Raw genomic sequence first — 17243 nt, forward strand, 5'->3', positions numbered from 1 at the left:
CTGCTATCACCTTCACCCAAGCACTTATCCTATCCGGCCTTGACTACTCCATCAGTCTCCTTGCTGACTTCCCTGCCTCTTGCCTTTGACACTACAGTCCATAATTCACTCTGCTGCCCAGGTCGTTTTCATCATATTTCTACAAAACCACTCAGTCTATGTTTTTCCACTCCTCAAGAACCTCCAATTGTTGCCCATCCACCTCTGTATTAAACGGAAACTCCTTAGCATAGGCTTTAAGACACTCAATCGTTTTATCTCCTTATACTTTACCTCCCTGATTTCCTACTGCAACCCAGCCCACACACTTCACTACTATAATACCAACCTACTACTCACTGTACCTCAATCTCATCTGTCTCGCTGCTGACCCCTCCCCACATCCTGCCTCTCTCCTGGAACTCCCTCCTCATATCTGACAGATGATCACTCTCCCCACCTTCAAAGCCTTATTAAAAGCATATCTTCTCCAACAGGTCTTCCCCAACTAAGCTCTCAATTCCTCTTCTCCTACTCCCTTCTGTGTCACGCTTGCACTGGATTCTCACCCTTTATTCGCTCCTCCCTCAGCCTCACAGCACTTATTTACATATCAAAATTAATTTGTTGATATTAGTGTGTGTCTCCGCTTTTAGACTGTAAGACTGTTGTGGGCAGGGAACTTGTCTACCTACTCGGCTATATTGTATGCTCTCAAGCACTTAGTAATAGTGCTCTGCCCAATATAATCACTCAATAAATATGATTGATCGATCGATTGATTCTATCGATCAAGTGATTCTCTCCCTTCTGCCCTATCATGCTGCCCAAAGCCAGAGTTCCTTGGGAATGAGAGTGGCAACCTCCATCCACTCCTTCCTACCCACTTCCAGATGCAGAAGGACATGGTGCAAGATGGGGAAGAAGGAGAATGGTGGAAGTATACTAGCAGCTGAAACCATTTCATTCATCCATTCATTTTATCATATTTATTGAGTGCTTACTGTGTGCAGAGCACTGTACTAAGCTCTTGGAAAGTACAATTGCCATCTCTTGAGCAGCTCGGAGGGAGAGAGACTTGCAAATACCCTGAATCCTCCTCTATGGCTTCCCCTCATCAGAGCAGGGAGTCTGCCACTGGACTTTAGGAGTAGGCAAATCCCATGAGGGACAGTCTGCAAAATCCCAGCAGCAACTGTGCTGGAGTTTCCAAGGGGAAGGGGTGGGGATGCTACTTTCTGAGATGGGACCTTCCACAGGGTGATCCGAACTTCCTCCTCCAGAGGCACCAACTACAGCCGTAAGGGTGCCCATTATCCATCAATCAATCATATTTACTGAGCAGTTGCTTCAGGCAGAACACTGTCCTAAGCACTTGGGATAGTAGAGTAAGATAGAACAATATAACAGAGTTCGTAGACATATTCACTGCCCACTCCCTGCCAAGGCTCACTTGGACAAAAGGTCACCTTTCAAAAACATGTGTGCTTTCATGTGGGTCTGTTGTGTGTAGTGCCTTTTGAGGAGCACCAAAGGGCTTTCAGTAGAAGTTTAACAACAGTGTCAATGCTAATGGCATAAAATGTAACAAAGGTGACAATACTAATGGCGCGTAAAATGTAACCCAAATAATGATTTCTCTGTTTTTCATCTAAGAAAATTATGACTCAGAAAGGTTAAGTGCATTACCCAAGGTCAAATAGGAATTGAAACTTCACTTCCATGCTCTCAGATTAGGCCTCAGATCTCTAAGGTAAGCCTTGATGTCTCTTTCTACAAATGAGGATGTTCTTGCCTGTGAACAATCAATCAACTGTCTTTTTTGAGTGCTTACTGTATGCAGAGCACTGTACAATATAACATAGTTGGTAGACACGTTCCTTGCCCACAAGGCACGTAGAATCTGACAAAATAATTCAAGTGTGATGGCGACACAGAAGGGAGAGGGAGTAAAGGAAATGAGGGCTAAGTCAGAGAAAACATTGTCTCAACGTTTTTTTAAATGGTATTTGTTAAGTGCTTGCTATATGCCGTGCACTGCTTTAAGCACTGAGGTAGGTATAAGGAAATCAGTTTGAACACAATCTATGTTCCACAGGGGGTCACAGTCCTAATCCCTATTTTACAGATGAGGGAACTGAGGCACAGAGAAGTGAAGTCACTTGCCCAAGGTCAAACTATAGACAAGTGGCGGAGCTGGGATTAGAGGCCAGGCCCTTCTGACTTCCATGCCTGTACTCTATCCACTAGGCCATGCTGCTTTCCAGCATGGCCTAGTGGTGGGAACTGGTGGCATCTGGTGGCAACTGGTGGGAACTATGGAACATCTATGGAGGGGACATTCAGTGCTTTCCCTGGCCCCGTGTGATATATTCATTAAGTGTGGGAAGAAGCCTACAGGAATGTCTGCCTAAGCGTTTCCCTAGGCAGTCTACCCACTTGATTCACATTCCACCATGATTCACTGCCGTTTGCATAGGAACACAGACATGGTGTTACTGACTGACATGGCCCCAGTTTGCTTGGATTTGCTTTCAGGCATCATATCATGTGACTTTCTTTTCCTCACTGACTTTCCTGAAAGAGGAACGATTGTTTCCTACAGAGGAATTGATTGGTCTTTAAGGGCTCTTTCTCAAGGACGGAGTGAGGAAGCATTTAACTGTGGGATTGGGAACTTGAAAATATCAATCTCTACAGAAATACTCCCAAGGACTTAAACCTTGTTGATTAAATCTTTTTCCTTCAAAAAAAAAAAAGCAAGACATTTGGCTGGAGCCTATTTAAAAAAAAAATCAAGTTTTGCATTTACTCTGGAAACTCCCAGCTATCAGACTTCAATAGGACATTTTTCATGTATCCGACCCAATTAAGACACACCAAAAAACCCCGTTCAAAGACCTCACAAATAATACACTCTTTTGTTTTTTCCAGCCTCTTTGATTGTGGTTTAGTGGCTAAGTCTGAGATTACTAAGGAGAAATGTTACCACACTAAGGATTTTTTCTCAGGAGGCAAACTCTACCCCTTATTAGAAATGTCCATAACTATTATTTAAAAACCAAAGAAAGACTTCCAGAATCCCTAAATTAAACTTTGTGAAAAATAACTCAAACTCTTAAATTCTTTAAGAAGCCAAGGAAGGGTGATTTTAGGCTAGATGAATGTGTTGCATTCATGCATGAATCAGTGTCTCTCTGGGTAGAAATGGGGAGAGAAAAGGAGTGAAAGTCCCTTCCCTGCTTTTTCATTCCAAATTTCTTTGAGGTCTTAAGTTGATGATGGAAATCCCCAGAGGCTGACACTTATCCATCCCTCGGGTTCATCTCTACGATCCATCTGCATGTGCATCACTGAACTACTGATGTTCATTTGTCCCAAGGCTAAAGCCCTGGAGCCATAATGAAAACTCACAGCCTGATATCTAACTGATTTCCTGTTGTGAATTTTTTTTTGTTAATGACATTTGTTAAGTGCTTGCAATGTGCCAGGCACTGCGCCAAGCACTGGGGTTGATATAAGATAATCAGGTTGGACATAGTCCCTGTTCCACATGGGGCTTACCATCTCAATCCCTGTTTTACAAATGAGGCAACTGAGGCATAGAGAAAACATGGGGCAAGGTGTGCTTCCCTGTTAAATAATGATATTTATTAGGCACTTAACATGTACTAAGCACTGGGGTAGAAACAAGGATATGAGATCAGACACAGTCCCTGTTCCACATAGAGAGCTCATGATCTACCTCATCCCATTCAATGGATGAGAAAACTGAAGATCAGAGAAGTTAAGCGACTTGCCCTAGGTCATAAAGCAGATAGGTAGGAAAGCCAGGACTAGAATCTGAGTCTCCTGCTTCCCATCCTTATGCTCGTTCCACTAGGCCACACTGCTTCCCCGAAGTCCATGAACTGGCAGAGGTGAACTAGCCAATTTAAGTTCCCCGAGAGTGAGAGGGTAATATCATTAAAGACCAGAACACCCAACACAGCAAAGGGTAAACAGGTACCATGACAACAGTGGAACAGAGGTCATAGAGAAATGCCCTGCAGGGATCCTGAATGAGTTCCCAAGGTCCAGGAACACTGGGAATGATAAGGATAAGAAGGATAAGCTCCTTATCTTCACACCCAAACCCTGTCCTCTCTCAGACTTTTGTCACTGTAGATGGCACCATCAACCTTCCCGTCTCACAAGCCCGTAACCTTGGCATTATCCTTGTTTCCTCTCTCTCATTCAACCCTCATATTCAATCCCTCACCAAATCCTGTTGGACTCACCTTCACAGCATTGCTAAACCCCACCCTTTCCTCTCCATCCAAACTTCATCCATCATACAATCACTCATCTTATCCCACCTAAATTACTGCATCAGCCTCCTTGCTGACCTCCCAACCTCCTGCCTCTCCCCGCTCTAGTCCATACTTCACTCTACTGCCTGGATCATGTTTCTACAGAAATTTTCAGGACATTTCACCCCCCCATCTCTTCAAAAATCTCCAGTGATTGCCCATCCACCTCTGTATCGAACAAAAATTCCTCACCATTGGCCTTAAGGCACTCCAACCCCTTGGCCCCTCCTACCTCACCTTACTTCTCTCCTTCTACAGTCCAGCCCACATACTTTGCTCCTCTGGTGTTAACCTTCTCACTGTGCCTCAATCTTGCCTATCTCGCCCCCAACTCGCGGCCCACGTCCTAACTCTGTCCTGGAAAGCCCTCCCTCCCCAAATCCGCCATACAATTACTCTCCCCATCTTCAAAGTCTTACTGAAGGTACATCTCCTCCAAGAGGCCTTCCCAGACTAAGCCCCACTTTTCCTTATCTCCCACTCCCTTTTGTGTCACCTGACTTGCTCCCTTTGATGTTCCCCTCTCTCCCAGCCCCATAGCACTTATGTATATATCTGTAATTTTATTTATTTGTATTGATGTCTGTCTCCCCGCCCCTAGACTGTGAGCTTATTGTGGTCAGGGATTGTTACTCTTTATTGTTGTATTGAACTTTCCCAAGGGCTTAGTACAGTGCTATGCACATAGTAACTACTTAATAAAGTTGGACTCTTTATTGTTTAAAGTTGGAGAAGCAGCGTGGCTCAGTGGAAAGAGCGCGGGCTTTGGAGTCAGGGTTCATGAGTTCGAATCCCAGCTCTGCCACTTGTCAGCTGTGTGACTGTGGGCAAGTCACTTAACTTCTCTGTGCCTCAGTTCCCTCATCTGTAAAATGGGGATTAAGACTGTGAGCCCCACGTGGGACAACCTGATTCCCCTATGTCTACCCCAGCGCTTAGAACAGTGCTCGGCACATAGTAAGCGCTTAACAAATACCAACATTATTATTAAATACAATTGAATAAATGAATGAATGAATCAAACATCAGGAGAGTGAAGAAACTAGGCAGACTCAATCCTGATGATCGGACCTTGGTAAGTCTCATAGAGGTAGAGATATTCTAAATGTGGATGTTTTATACACACTTATTGGTTTACTGAAAGATGTGATTTTTTTAGATCTCACAGGATACAGATAAACAGTTATCCTTTATATTCAAAGAAGATGCCTCTGACAGTGAAATTCACCTCTAGGTGCGGGTGACCCTGTAAAGGCTTAGTAGAGTGCATTTCAGCAAGCGGGTGCTCAATAAATGCTATAACTACTATTGCAACACAGTCCTGACCATGTCATACACCCACAAAACTATTCCTTGCTGTGCTGATGTAGTTCAGTTTCTAATGAATGAGGTAAGAAAGAGCTAAGTACTATGGAGCTGTATATGGGAGGCTGACAAAGAAGGAAACTGATGCTTTCCAGAGTCAATCAATCAATCGTATTTACTGAGTGCTTTCTGTGTGCAGAGCACACAGTAATGTTGTAAAAGAAAGACTGGTTTTTGGTTAAATTAGAAACAGAGAATTAGGTCCACTAGATTGTAAACTTCTTGAGAGGAGGGACTATGTCTTATTTTCTATGGTGCTCTCCCTAAAACTTAGTATAGTCCTCTGCACACAGCTGGCATACAATCAACCAGTCCTGTTTATTACCGCATGCAGAGCACTGTACTAAGTGCTTGGGGAGTACAATATAGCAGAGTTGGTAGATACGCTCCCTGTCCATAACGAGCTTACAGTTTAAAGACCATTTCTGGACAAATCCCTTGGGATTCTCACCAGGCTTCATGGAAGAGATCACAGTCCCTAAAATAGAAATGGAATAGAAGATGACAAGAAGGGATTCCAGGAGATGAAGGGGGCTGGCTCCCCTGGGACTAGTTATAGGCAGAGGAGCAGCATGCTGTAATGGATAAAGGCACAGGCCTGGGAGTCAGAAGTTCATGGGTTCTAATTCTGGCTCCATAACTTATCTTCTGCGTGACCTTGGGCAAATCACTTCACTTCTCTGTGCCTCGGTTACCTCATATGTAAAATGTGGATTGAGATTATGAGCCCCACATGGGACAGGGACTGTGTTCAACCCGATTTGCTTGTATCCACCCCAGCACTTAGTACAGTGCCTGGCATATAGTAAGTGTTTAATAAATACCATAGTTACTACAGACAACTCGACTGGTGCTGGAGTGCGTGCCTGAGAGGGTGTCTGCTTGGGAATCAATCAATTACATTTATTGAGCACTTAACGTGCTCAGAGCACTGTACTAAGTGGTTGGGAGAGTATAGTGTGACAGAGTTGGGAGACACCTTCCCAGCCCACAGTGAGCTTACCGTCTAGAGTGGGGAGAGAGGCATTAATATAAATTTTAAAATTACAGATATGTACATAATTGCTGTGGGACTGTGTGTGTTTATACGTGTGTGCCGGGGTGGGGTGGGGCAGGGGGTAATAAAAGGAGCAAATCAGGGCGAATGACAGAAGGGAGTGGGAGAAGAGGAAATGAAAATGGGATTTCCCCAGCACGGCTGAGCACCATGGCTGCCGTGAGGGAATGCAGCTGGAGCCATGATGCTCTGATCCTCCTATTCCTGCTTGTCTTGCCAGATAGTGACAAGGGGAGTTACCCAGAGATAAAATTAAGGGTGTGGACTGTAAGCTCACTGTGGACAGAGATATGGTCTCCAAGCTCTGTTGTAGTCATTCAATTCATCATATTTATTGAGCACTTACCATGTGCAGAGCACTATACTAAATGCTTGTGAGAGTACAGTAAAACAGTAAAAAGACACATTCCCTGCTCACAACGAGCTCACAGTCTAGAAGGAGACAGAGACATTAATATAAATAAATTGCAGTTATGTATAAAAATGTACTCTCCCAACCACTTAGTACAGTCCTCTACACAGAGTAAGCGCTCAATAAATATAATTGATTGATTGATTGGACAGGGTGAGCAAGAGATTGTGGTTGTGTTCACCAACAACCTCAACCCCAGACAGCAGGCTTCCATTGAAGTTGGAAAGTGGTAGTTTAAAAACAAGCACAAGATCAGCCCAAGGAACCCATTTCCTCAGCCTGCTGTGCAGGTAGAAAATATCCATAGCTTCAAGATGGGATTGGATTAATTCATGGATGTTAGCTCTGAAGTGGAATAGAAAGATAATTTCAAACATCAATCCCTAACCATGTGATTGGATTCTGAGGCGGGTTAACGATCACAGAGTTCCTCCAAACGTTCTGTTGCCACTATAATAAACAGAATACTGGACTGGATGGATCACTGATTTCACTCAGAATGGGCCTGGTTTTGTTAATAGGCGATTTGGGCCACGCGTGAAACAAGTCAAAATGAGACCTGTTTTGCTGAATTGTACTTTCCAAGCACTTAGTACATTGCTCTGCACACAGTAAGTGCTCAATAAATATGATTGAATGAATGAATGACTGAATGAAGCTTTTTTTACACGACGGGGTGTGGTTTTGTTCCTCACCCAACATCTGACAGGGCAGGGGTGGGCCTTTTTCATTCATTCAATTCAATCGTATTTATTGAGTGCTGTGTGCAGAGCACTATACTAAGTGCTTGGGAGAATACAACAGCAACAGTTTGTATTCAGGTCAATGGATACCCATGCATCCCATGGGTTATAGCATTAGGAACTCTTTAGAAATGTACGAGGTTCCCTACAGTGCCATCTGGCCGGCAGAGTGACTGGGCCTTACAAACAGAGGAACGAAGTGAGCATTTGCGTCTGCCTTATGTCAAAGGATCGCTGGAGGCAGAGTGAGTTTAAAGGAGTCCGTGTACTAGTGCCGCTACTTTATTAATAATAATCATGGAATTTTAAAGTACTGACTATGTGCCAAACACTGTGCCAAGCACTTAGGTAGATACAATGTCATGAGATCAGAAAGAGTCCTTGTCCCACATTGGGTTCACAGGCTAAGAGAACAGGAAAGATCACTGTGGGCAGGGAATGTGTCAGTCTATTGTGTTTATTGAGCACTTACTGTGTGCAGCATGGGCTTTGGAGTCAGAGGTCATGAGTTCGAATCCCAGATCTGCCACTTGTCAGCTGTGTGACTGTGGGCAAGTCACTTAACTTCTCTGGGCCTCAGTTACCTCATCTGTAAAATGGGGATTAAGACTGTGAGCCCCATGTGGGACAACCTGATTCCCCCGTGTCTCCCCCAGCGCTTAGAACAGTGCTCTGCACATAGTAAGCGTTTAATGAATACCAACATTATTATTATTATTATTACTGTACTAAGCACTTGGGAGAGTAATAATATAAAAGACACATTCCCTGCCCACAATGAGCTTAGAGTCTAGAGGTGGAGTCAGACTTTAATATAAATAAATAAAATTATAGATATGTATATATTTTGTGGGGCTGGGAGGGGGGAATGAATAAATGTAACTAGTCAGGGAGGTGCAGAAGGGAGTGGGAGAAGAACTTAATCAGGGAAGGCCTCTTGGAGGAGATGGGCCTTCGATAAGGCTTTGAAGGTGGGAAGTGTAATTGTCAGTCCGATATGAAGAGGGAAGGTCTTCAAGGTCAGAAGCAGGATATGGGCGAGAGTTTCATGGCGAGATAGATGAGATAGAGGTACAGGGAGAAGGTTAGCATTATAGGAGTGAAGTGTGCAGGCTGAGTTGTAGTAGAAGTGAGGTGAGGTAAGAGGGGACGAGCAGTGTTTTGAAGCCAACAGTAAGAAGTTTCTGTTTGATGAGGAGATGGATGGGTTACCACTGTAGGTTCTTGAGAAGTGGAGAAACGTGACCTGAATGCTTTTGTAGAAAAATGATCCAGGTATCAAAGTGAAGTATGGACTAGTGGGGAGAGTCAGGAGGCAGGAAAGTCAGCAACAAGGCAGATACAATAATCAAGAAGGGATAGGATAAGTGCAAGGACTAATGTGGTAGCAGTTTGGAAGGATGAATTTTAGCAAGGTTGTGAAGGTCGAACTGACAGGATTTAGTAACGGATTGAATATGTGGGTTGAATAAGAGAGAGGAGTCAAGGATAATGCCAAGGTTATGGGCAAATGGGGCAGGAAGGATGGTGGTGCCTTATACGGTGATAGGAAAATATGAGCAAAGACAGGGTTTGGGTGGGAAGATAAGTTGGACATTTTAACTTTGAGGTGACGGTGGGACATCCAAGTACAGATGTCTTGAAGGCAGGAGGAAATGTGAGACTGCAGGAAGGGATAGAGATCAGGGTGGAGTTGTAGATTTGGGAATCATCTTCATAGAGGTGATAGTTGAAGCCATGTAAGAAAACGAACTCTCCAAGGGAGTGGATGTAGATGGAGAATAGAAGGGGATCCAGAACTGACCCTGGAGGGACACCCACAGTTAGGGAGTGAGAGGCAGAGGAGGAACCTGTGTGAGAGACAGAGAATGAGTGGCCAGAGAGCTAGGAGGAGAACCAGGGGAGGAAGGAGAACCAGGAGAGGACAGTGTCAGTGAAGCCAACATTGGATTATGTTTCCAGGAAAAGGGGGTGGTAGGCAGTGTTGAAGACAGCTGAGAGGTCGAGGATGATTAGGATGGAGTAGTGGCCTTTGGACTTGACAGAAGGAGATCATTGGTGACTTCTGAAAGGAAAGTTTCTGTGGAATGAAGGGGATTGATGCCAGAATGGAGGGGGTGAAGGAGAGAATTGGGGGAGCGGAATTTGAGACAACGGGTATAGGCAATTCACTCAAGGAGGTTGGAGAGGAATGGGAGGAGGGAGCTGGAGCAATAACTGGAGGGAGCAGTGGGATGAAAGAAGGGTTTTTTAGGATAGGGGACACATGGGCATGTTTGAAAGCAGTGGAGAAGAAGCCATTGGAAACTGAATAGTTGAAGAACATAGGGAGGGAAGAAGGGAATGGACAAGTATTTTGTGAAGGTGTGAATTGATGGGGTTGGATGTGCAGGTGGAGTGGGTGGATTTTGAGAGAAGACAGGAGATCTCCTCTAGAGATACTCCTGGGTAAAATGGGAGAGTTGAAGAAGGAACAGGAGATGGGAGGAACTGGGGTAGTGCAGGGGAGATTTTAGGGAGATCATTCATGATAATTTCAATTTTCTCAAAGTAGATAGCCCGGTCATTAGGGGAAAGGGATGGGGGAAGCAGGGGGGCAGGGAGTTTGAGAAAGGACTTAAACATGTGGAACAGTTGGAAAGGGCAATGGGCATGCATGTCAATAAGGATGGAGAAATAATTTTGCCAGGAAGAGGAGAGGGCAGAGTTAAAGCACCCATGAATATATTTGAAGTGGATGAGATCTGCCAGATATCTAGATTTCCACCAGCAGACCTCTGAGGCTTGTGCACAAGAGCAAAGGAGGTAGACTACCAAGGTGATCCAGTGCTGTGGGTTAGCTGTTCGAGATCAACGACGGAATCAGGAAGTGATTAAATTGAGTTCAGTAGAGAGGGCAGTGTTGAGATCATCAGTGTGGTCATCAAGGAAAGGTAGTTCGGGTATGGAGGCTAAAGGACATGATGAGTTGAGAAAATTGGATAGGATTTCTGTGGGGGAACAGGACAGATTTGCAGGGAGGAGGTGTGGGAGAGAAGGCAAGTAAAGAAGCTGTGGTCAGATAATGAGATTTCAGAGTTGGTGAGAGTACAGACTGTGCAGTAGCTAGAGATGATGAGATTGAGTGTGTGTCCAAGTTGGTAAGCTGAGGTGGAGGAGGAGGTCAGTGGAGTGGAGGAGTGATAAAAAACAGGCAGCGGAAGTGTCGTCAGGTACACCTATGTGGACATTGAAGTCCCTAAGGATCAATGTAGGGATGGAAAAGGAGAAAAGGACTGTGAGAAAGGGATCAAAATGGTTAAAAAAAGTTGGAGATGGGGCTTAGGGGGTGGTAGATAACCCTTACCAGTATCCAGAGTGGGTTGGGGGAGGTGGAATGGCATGAAAGCAGCACTGGGGTGCAAGAAGGAAGCCAACACCTCTTCCTTTCCCAGTGAGTCTGGGGGGCGAGGGTGAAGATGAGGCACCCTCTAGAGACAAAATGTGTCTGTTATATTGTGTTTTACTCTCCCAAGTGCTTAATACAGTGTCCTGTACACAGTAAGCACTCAAGAAATACAGTTGATTAATATCCATTTTATAGATGAGAAAGCTGAAGCACAGAGATGTTAAGTGACTTGCCCAAGGTCACAGAGAAGGCAATCGTGATATTAGATCCCAGGATTCTTGACTCACAGGTCTTTCCATTGAGCCACGTTGCTTCTCTTTTCTGGGTCCTGTGACCAAACCCCCACAGGGATGAGAAGTCATGTTAACTGCACTACAGCAGATGTGCTGTCCTTTCGATGGAGGGCTCAGGACTCATGTTTTGCAGCATGGAAAGACTGGACTTCTTCTTCCTTCTCCTGCTTCCCTTCCTTCCCTCCCCCACTCCTCAACCCTGCCTTCAGCTCTGCCCCAGGGACTCACCACCACTCAACTCTGGTAGATGTGAAAAAGAAGAGATTTTAAAGTGTTTGAAGAAAAACACAAAGAGGAAGAAAGAGATGGTGATTTAAAAAGGAAGCGGTATGGGGGAGGGGAGGAGTGTTTGGGTGAAGTCAAAGCCCTTTGGTGAGACTTGAGAAAGGAGGTAGAATATAGTTTAACTGTGAAGAACAGGAAACTATGATCAAACATCAAATGCTTGTCTGTTCAGCTTCAGCAAGATTAGGGCTATCCTATACCTGAAGGAAGAATGTCTTAGGTGTTGAATGCCAAGTTGAGCTGAGAAAAATACAGAAGGCAGAGAGACCTAGAAGCTATGTAGGCTATAAAACATTCAGGGAGTTACAGGTAATAAAAGTTGAAACATGCTAAAAAGTGAAATGAAGTACTTCATATTAACTGTCACCTGGTAGATAGAGATCTTTCTCCACAGGAATACAGATCACAGAACTTGCTAAAATCACATCTTCTCCAAGAGGCCTTCCCCAGCTTATCTCTCATTTGCAGTATTTCCTCTCTCTCCCGGGGCACTTATGCATTTGGATCTTTACATTTTAAGTGCTGGTTATTTAACCTCAGCCTCATAGCACTTACATTCATATTCATAATTTATTTTAATGTTTGCCTTCCCTTCTAATAAAATTAGTAATAATGGTATTTAAGCTCTTACTATGTTCCAAGCACTGTTCTAAACGCTGGGGTAGATATAGGATAATTAGGTTGTCCCACGTGGGGCTCACAGTCTTAATCTCCATTTTACAGGTGAGGTAACTGAGGCATAGAGAAGTTAAGTGTCTTGGCCAAGATCATACAGCAGACAAGTGGCAGAGCCAGGATTAGAACTCACATTCTCCAACTCCCAAGCCCAGGCTCTTTCCATTAAGCCACGCTTCTTCTCTAATAATAATTATGGTACTTTTTAAGTACTGACTTTGTGCCAAGCACTGTTCTAAGCACTAGGGTAGATAAAAGGTAGTCAGGTTGGACACCATCCCAGTCCCACATAGTGTTCACACCCTTAATTCCCATTTTACAGAGGATGTAACTGAAGCTCAGAAAAGTGAAGTGGCTTGCTCTGGATTATAAACTCCTTGTGGCCAGGAAATGTGTCTACCAACTCTATTGTATTGTACTGTTTGAGAAGAGAAGCAGAGTGGCCTAGTGGAAAGAGCACCAGCCTGGGAGTCAGAGGATCTGGGTTCTAATTCCTGCTGTGCTATTTACCTATTGTGTAACTTCGGGGAAGGCACTTAACTTCATCATACCTCAGTTCCCTCATCTGTAAAATGGGGATTAAAACTGAGAGCCCCATGTGGGACAGGAACTATTTCCAACCAGATTACTTCATATCTACCCCAGCATGTAACACAGTGCTTGGCACAAATTAAGTGCCTAACAAATGCCACAATTATTATTATTATATTCTCCCAAGTGTGTAGTGCCATGCTCTGCACACAGTAAGCACTCAATAAATGCCACTGATTGAGTGAAACCATGCTTGGAGTCCTTTAAGGAGGGCAGTGAGCACAGTAAGAATACTTGTGCCCAGAGATGGAAAAGAGAAAGGATGGAAAGAGGCAGATTAGCTGTGAGAGGTTTGCTCCAACTTCCTGGTTTTCTCATTTCAAACTGAGAAGGGAGGGTCCATCGATCAGTCTCATTTATTGAGCACTTACTGTGTGGAGAGCACTGTACTAAGCACTTGGGAGAGTGCACTATAACAGAGTTGGTAGACACGTTCCCTGCCCAAAATGAGCTAGTCTGGAGTGGGGTGGGGGTGGGGAGATGGGAGGCTGACATTAATATCAATAAATTAATTATGGATATGTACAGAAGTGCTGTGGGGCTGAACAGGAGCTGGAGGTGGAGAGGGGGCGGTGAATAAAGAATGCAAATCCAAGGGCAAGAGTGACCCAGAAGAGAGTGGGAGAAGAGAAAATGAGGGCTTAATCAGGGAAGACCTCTTGGAAAAGATGTGATTTTAATGTCTTTGAAGGCGGAGAGAGTGATCATCTGGAGGATATAAAGAGGGAGGGCACTTCAGGTCAAAGGCAGGATGTGGGTGAAGGGTTGGTGATGATGGCGAGATAGAGAGTTCAAGGTACAGTGAGTAGGTTGGCATTAGAAGAGCAAAGTGTGCGGACTGGGTTTTAAAGGGAATCAGGGATGTAAGGTAGGAGGGGGCAAGGTGATTAAGTGTTTTAAAGCCTATAGTAAGGAGTTTCTGTTTGATGTGGAGGTGGTTGGGCAACTACTGGAGATTCTCGAGGAGTGGGGAAGCATGGACTGAATGGTTTTATAGAAAAATGATCCAGGTAGTAGAGTGAAATATGAACTGTAGTGGGGAGAGAGAGGAGGCAGGGAAGGTCAGCAAGGAGTTGTTGCAATAATCAAGGATTAAGTTTGGATGGAGAGGAAAAGGTGGATTTTAACATTGTGGTGAAGGTCAAACCAACAGGATTTGGTGATAGATTGAATGTGTGGGTTGAATGAGAGAAATGAAGATTTATTTTATTGTCTGTCTCCCCCACTAGATTCTAAGTTTCTCGAGGGCAAGGATCGAGTCTCCTGTGTTGCATTCTCTCAATTAGCCCGTGCTCTGCAGAAAATAAGGGCTTGAATACCACTGATTAAGAGGTGGCAGAGGTGGTGGCTCAGCTATTCATTTAACTGAGGGCCCCTATCACAGCCTCCTGCTACCTCATTCCACCCTCCCACATTCTGCTACACCCACCCTTAGGAAACTAAAATAGCCTGGGATGATTTACAACAGGGGTAAGAGAGACAAAGGCCCCTGCATCCTCTGTGGAGAAAAAACAAACTTCCTTGTGAAGCAGTGTCCTGCAGCCAATCAGCCCTGGGCCTCTCATGGTTCTGGCTAATAAATAGCTATTTGTGATTTCCAAATTAAGAAGGAACTTAAATTACATCAGGAGGGATTTAGGTTAGACCCAGTGAAGCATTCTCAGATCATTTGGCTAGTGAGATAGCAACAAGTCACTAAGGGAGACTGGGAAATTCCAACTCTGCTGCTTTTAATTATAGGGTTAGCAACTATCTTTTTGAAATAGATTTCACTGTGGACTAGCCTGGAGGCTAGGGAAAGGCCTCCTTTACCTCTTGTGAGCCAATGGGGCTGTTAGTGATTAATTGACTCCGCTTCCTCTTCTTTGCTATTTGGTAAGTGCTTACTATGTGCCAAGCACTGCGCTAAGTGCTGCGGTAGATACAGGTCATCAGGTTGGACACAGTCATACAATCAATAGTATTTATTGAGTGCTTACTGTGTGCAGGCCACTGTCCAAAGAGCTTGGGAGAGTACAGTGTGGCATAATAGAGCACAGGCCTGGAAGTCAGAATATCATGGGTTCTAATCCCGTCTACTGTGTGACCTTGGGCAAGTCACTTAACTTCTCTGTGCCTCAGTTCTCTCATCTATGAAATGGGGATTAAGACTGTGAGCCCTATGTGGGACAGGGAATGTGTCCAACTCTATTAGCTTGTATCTACCCCAGCACTTAGAACAGGGCCTTGCACATAGTAAGTGCTTAACAAATACCATCATCATTATTATTACAAAACAACAATATAACAGACACATTCCCTGACCACAGTGACCTTACAGTCTAGAGGGGGAGACAGACATTAATATAAATAAATAACAGATATGTACATAAGTGCTGTAGAACTGGGTGCTTGGGGGGAAGGAGGGAGAGGGTGGTGAAAAAAGGGAGCAAGTCAGGGTGATGCAGAAGAGAGTGGGAGAAGAGGAAAGGAGGGCTTAGTCAGGGAATGTTTGAAAGTAGTGGGGAAGAAGTCAGTGGAAAATGATGGACTTTCAATAAGGATTTGAAGGTGGGTAGGTGAATTGTCTGTAGGATATGAAGAAGGAAGACATTCTAGGCCAAAGGGAGGATGTGGGCAGGAGGTCAGCTGTGAGATAGACGAGACCGAGGTGGAGTGAGTTGGTTGGCATTAGAGAAGTGAAATATGAGGGCTGGGTTGTAGTAGGAGAGTAGCAAGGTGAGTAGGAGGGGCCAAGGTGATTGACTGTTTTAAAGCTGGTGGTAAGGAGTTTGTGTTTGATGTGATGTGGAGGTGGATGGGCAATGACTGGAGGTTCTTGAGGAGTGGGGAAACATGGCCTGAACATTTCTGCAGAAAAATGATCTGGGCAGCAGAGTGAAGTATGGACTGGAGTGGGGAGCGACAGGAGGCAGGGAGGTCAGAAAGGAGGCTGATGCAGTAATTAAGGAGGGATAGAATAAGTTCTTGATTAACTTTGTAGCATTTTGGATAGACAGGAAAGGATGGATTTTAGTGTTGTTGTGAAGATTGAACTTACGGGGCTAAGGGATAGATTGAATATGTGTGTTGAATGAGAGAGAGGAGTTAAGGATAAGGCCAAGGCTTAGATAGGAAGGATGGTGATGCTGTCTACATTGATGGGAAAGTCAGGGGGAGGACAGAGTTTGATTGGGAGATAAGGAGTTCTGTTTTGGACATGTTAAATTGTAGGTGACATAGGGACATCCAAGTAGAGATGTCTTGAAGAAAGGAGGAAATGTGAGACCTCAGAGAGGAAGAGAGATCAGGACTAGAGATGTAAATTTGGGAATCATCTGCATAGAAGTGGTATGAAGAGAGAGTGAATGAGATCTCCAAGGGAGTGGGTGTAGATGGAAAATAGAAGGGGAACCAGAACTGAACCTTGAGGGTGTCCCAGAGTTAGGGGGTGGGAGGCAGAGAAGGAGTCTGCAAAAGATACTGAGAATGAGCAGCCAGAGAGAGCAGAGGAAAAACAGAAGAAGACGGTATCAGTGAAGCCAATATTAGATAATATTTCCAGGGGAAGGGGGTGGTCAACAGTGTCGAAGGCAGCTGAGAGGTTGAGGAGGATTAGGATGGAGTAGAGGCCATTGGATTTGGCAAGAAGGAGGTCATTTGTGGGTTTTGAGAGGGCGATTTCTGTGAAATGAAGGGGATGACAGCCGGATCGGAAGTGGTCAAGAAGAGAATTGGAGAACAGGAACTTGACAGTGGGTGTAGACAACCCACTCAAGGAGACAACTCACTCAAGGAGTTTGGAGAGGAATGGTAGAGGGAGATAGTGTGATAGCTGGAGGGAGTCTTGGGGTCAAGGGAGGATTTTTTTAGAATAGGGGAGACTTGAGCAAGTTTGAAAGCAGAGGGAAGAAGCCATTTGGCGAATGAACAGTTGAAGATGATGGTCATGGAGGAAAGAAGAAAGGAGGCAGGTGCTTGGATAAAAGTACAAAGGGATGGAGTTGGATGAGCAGGAGTGGATTTTGAGAAAAGGCAGGAGATCTCTTCTTGAGATACTGCTGGGAAGGATGGGAAAGTTGTAGAAGGGGCTGGAGAAGGGAGGACTGAAGAGGAGCAGGGGA

Source organism: Ornithorhynchus anatinus, chromosome 2 (genome assembly GCF_004115215.2).
Source record: "Ornithorhynchus anatinus isolate Pmale09 chromosome 2, mOrnAna1.pri.v4, whole genome shotgun sequence".
Classification (NCBI taxonomy): domain Eukaryota; kingdom Metazoa; phylum Chordata; class Mammalia; order Monotremata; family Ornithorhynchidae; genus Ornithorhynchus; species Ornithorhynchus anatinus.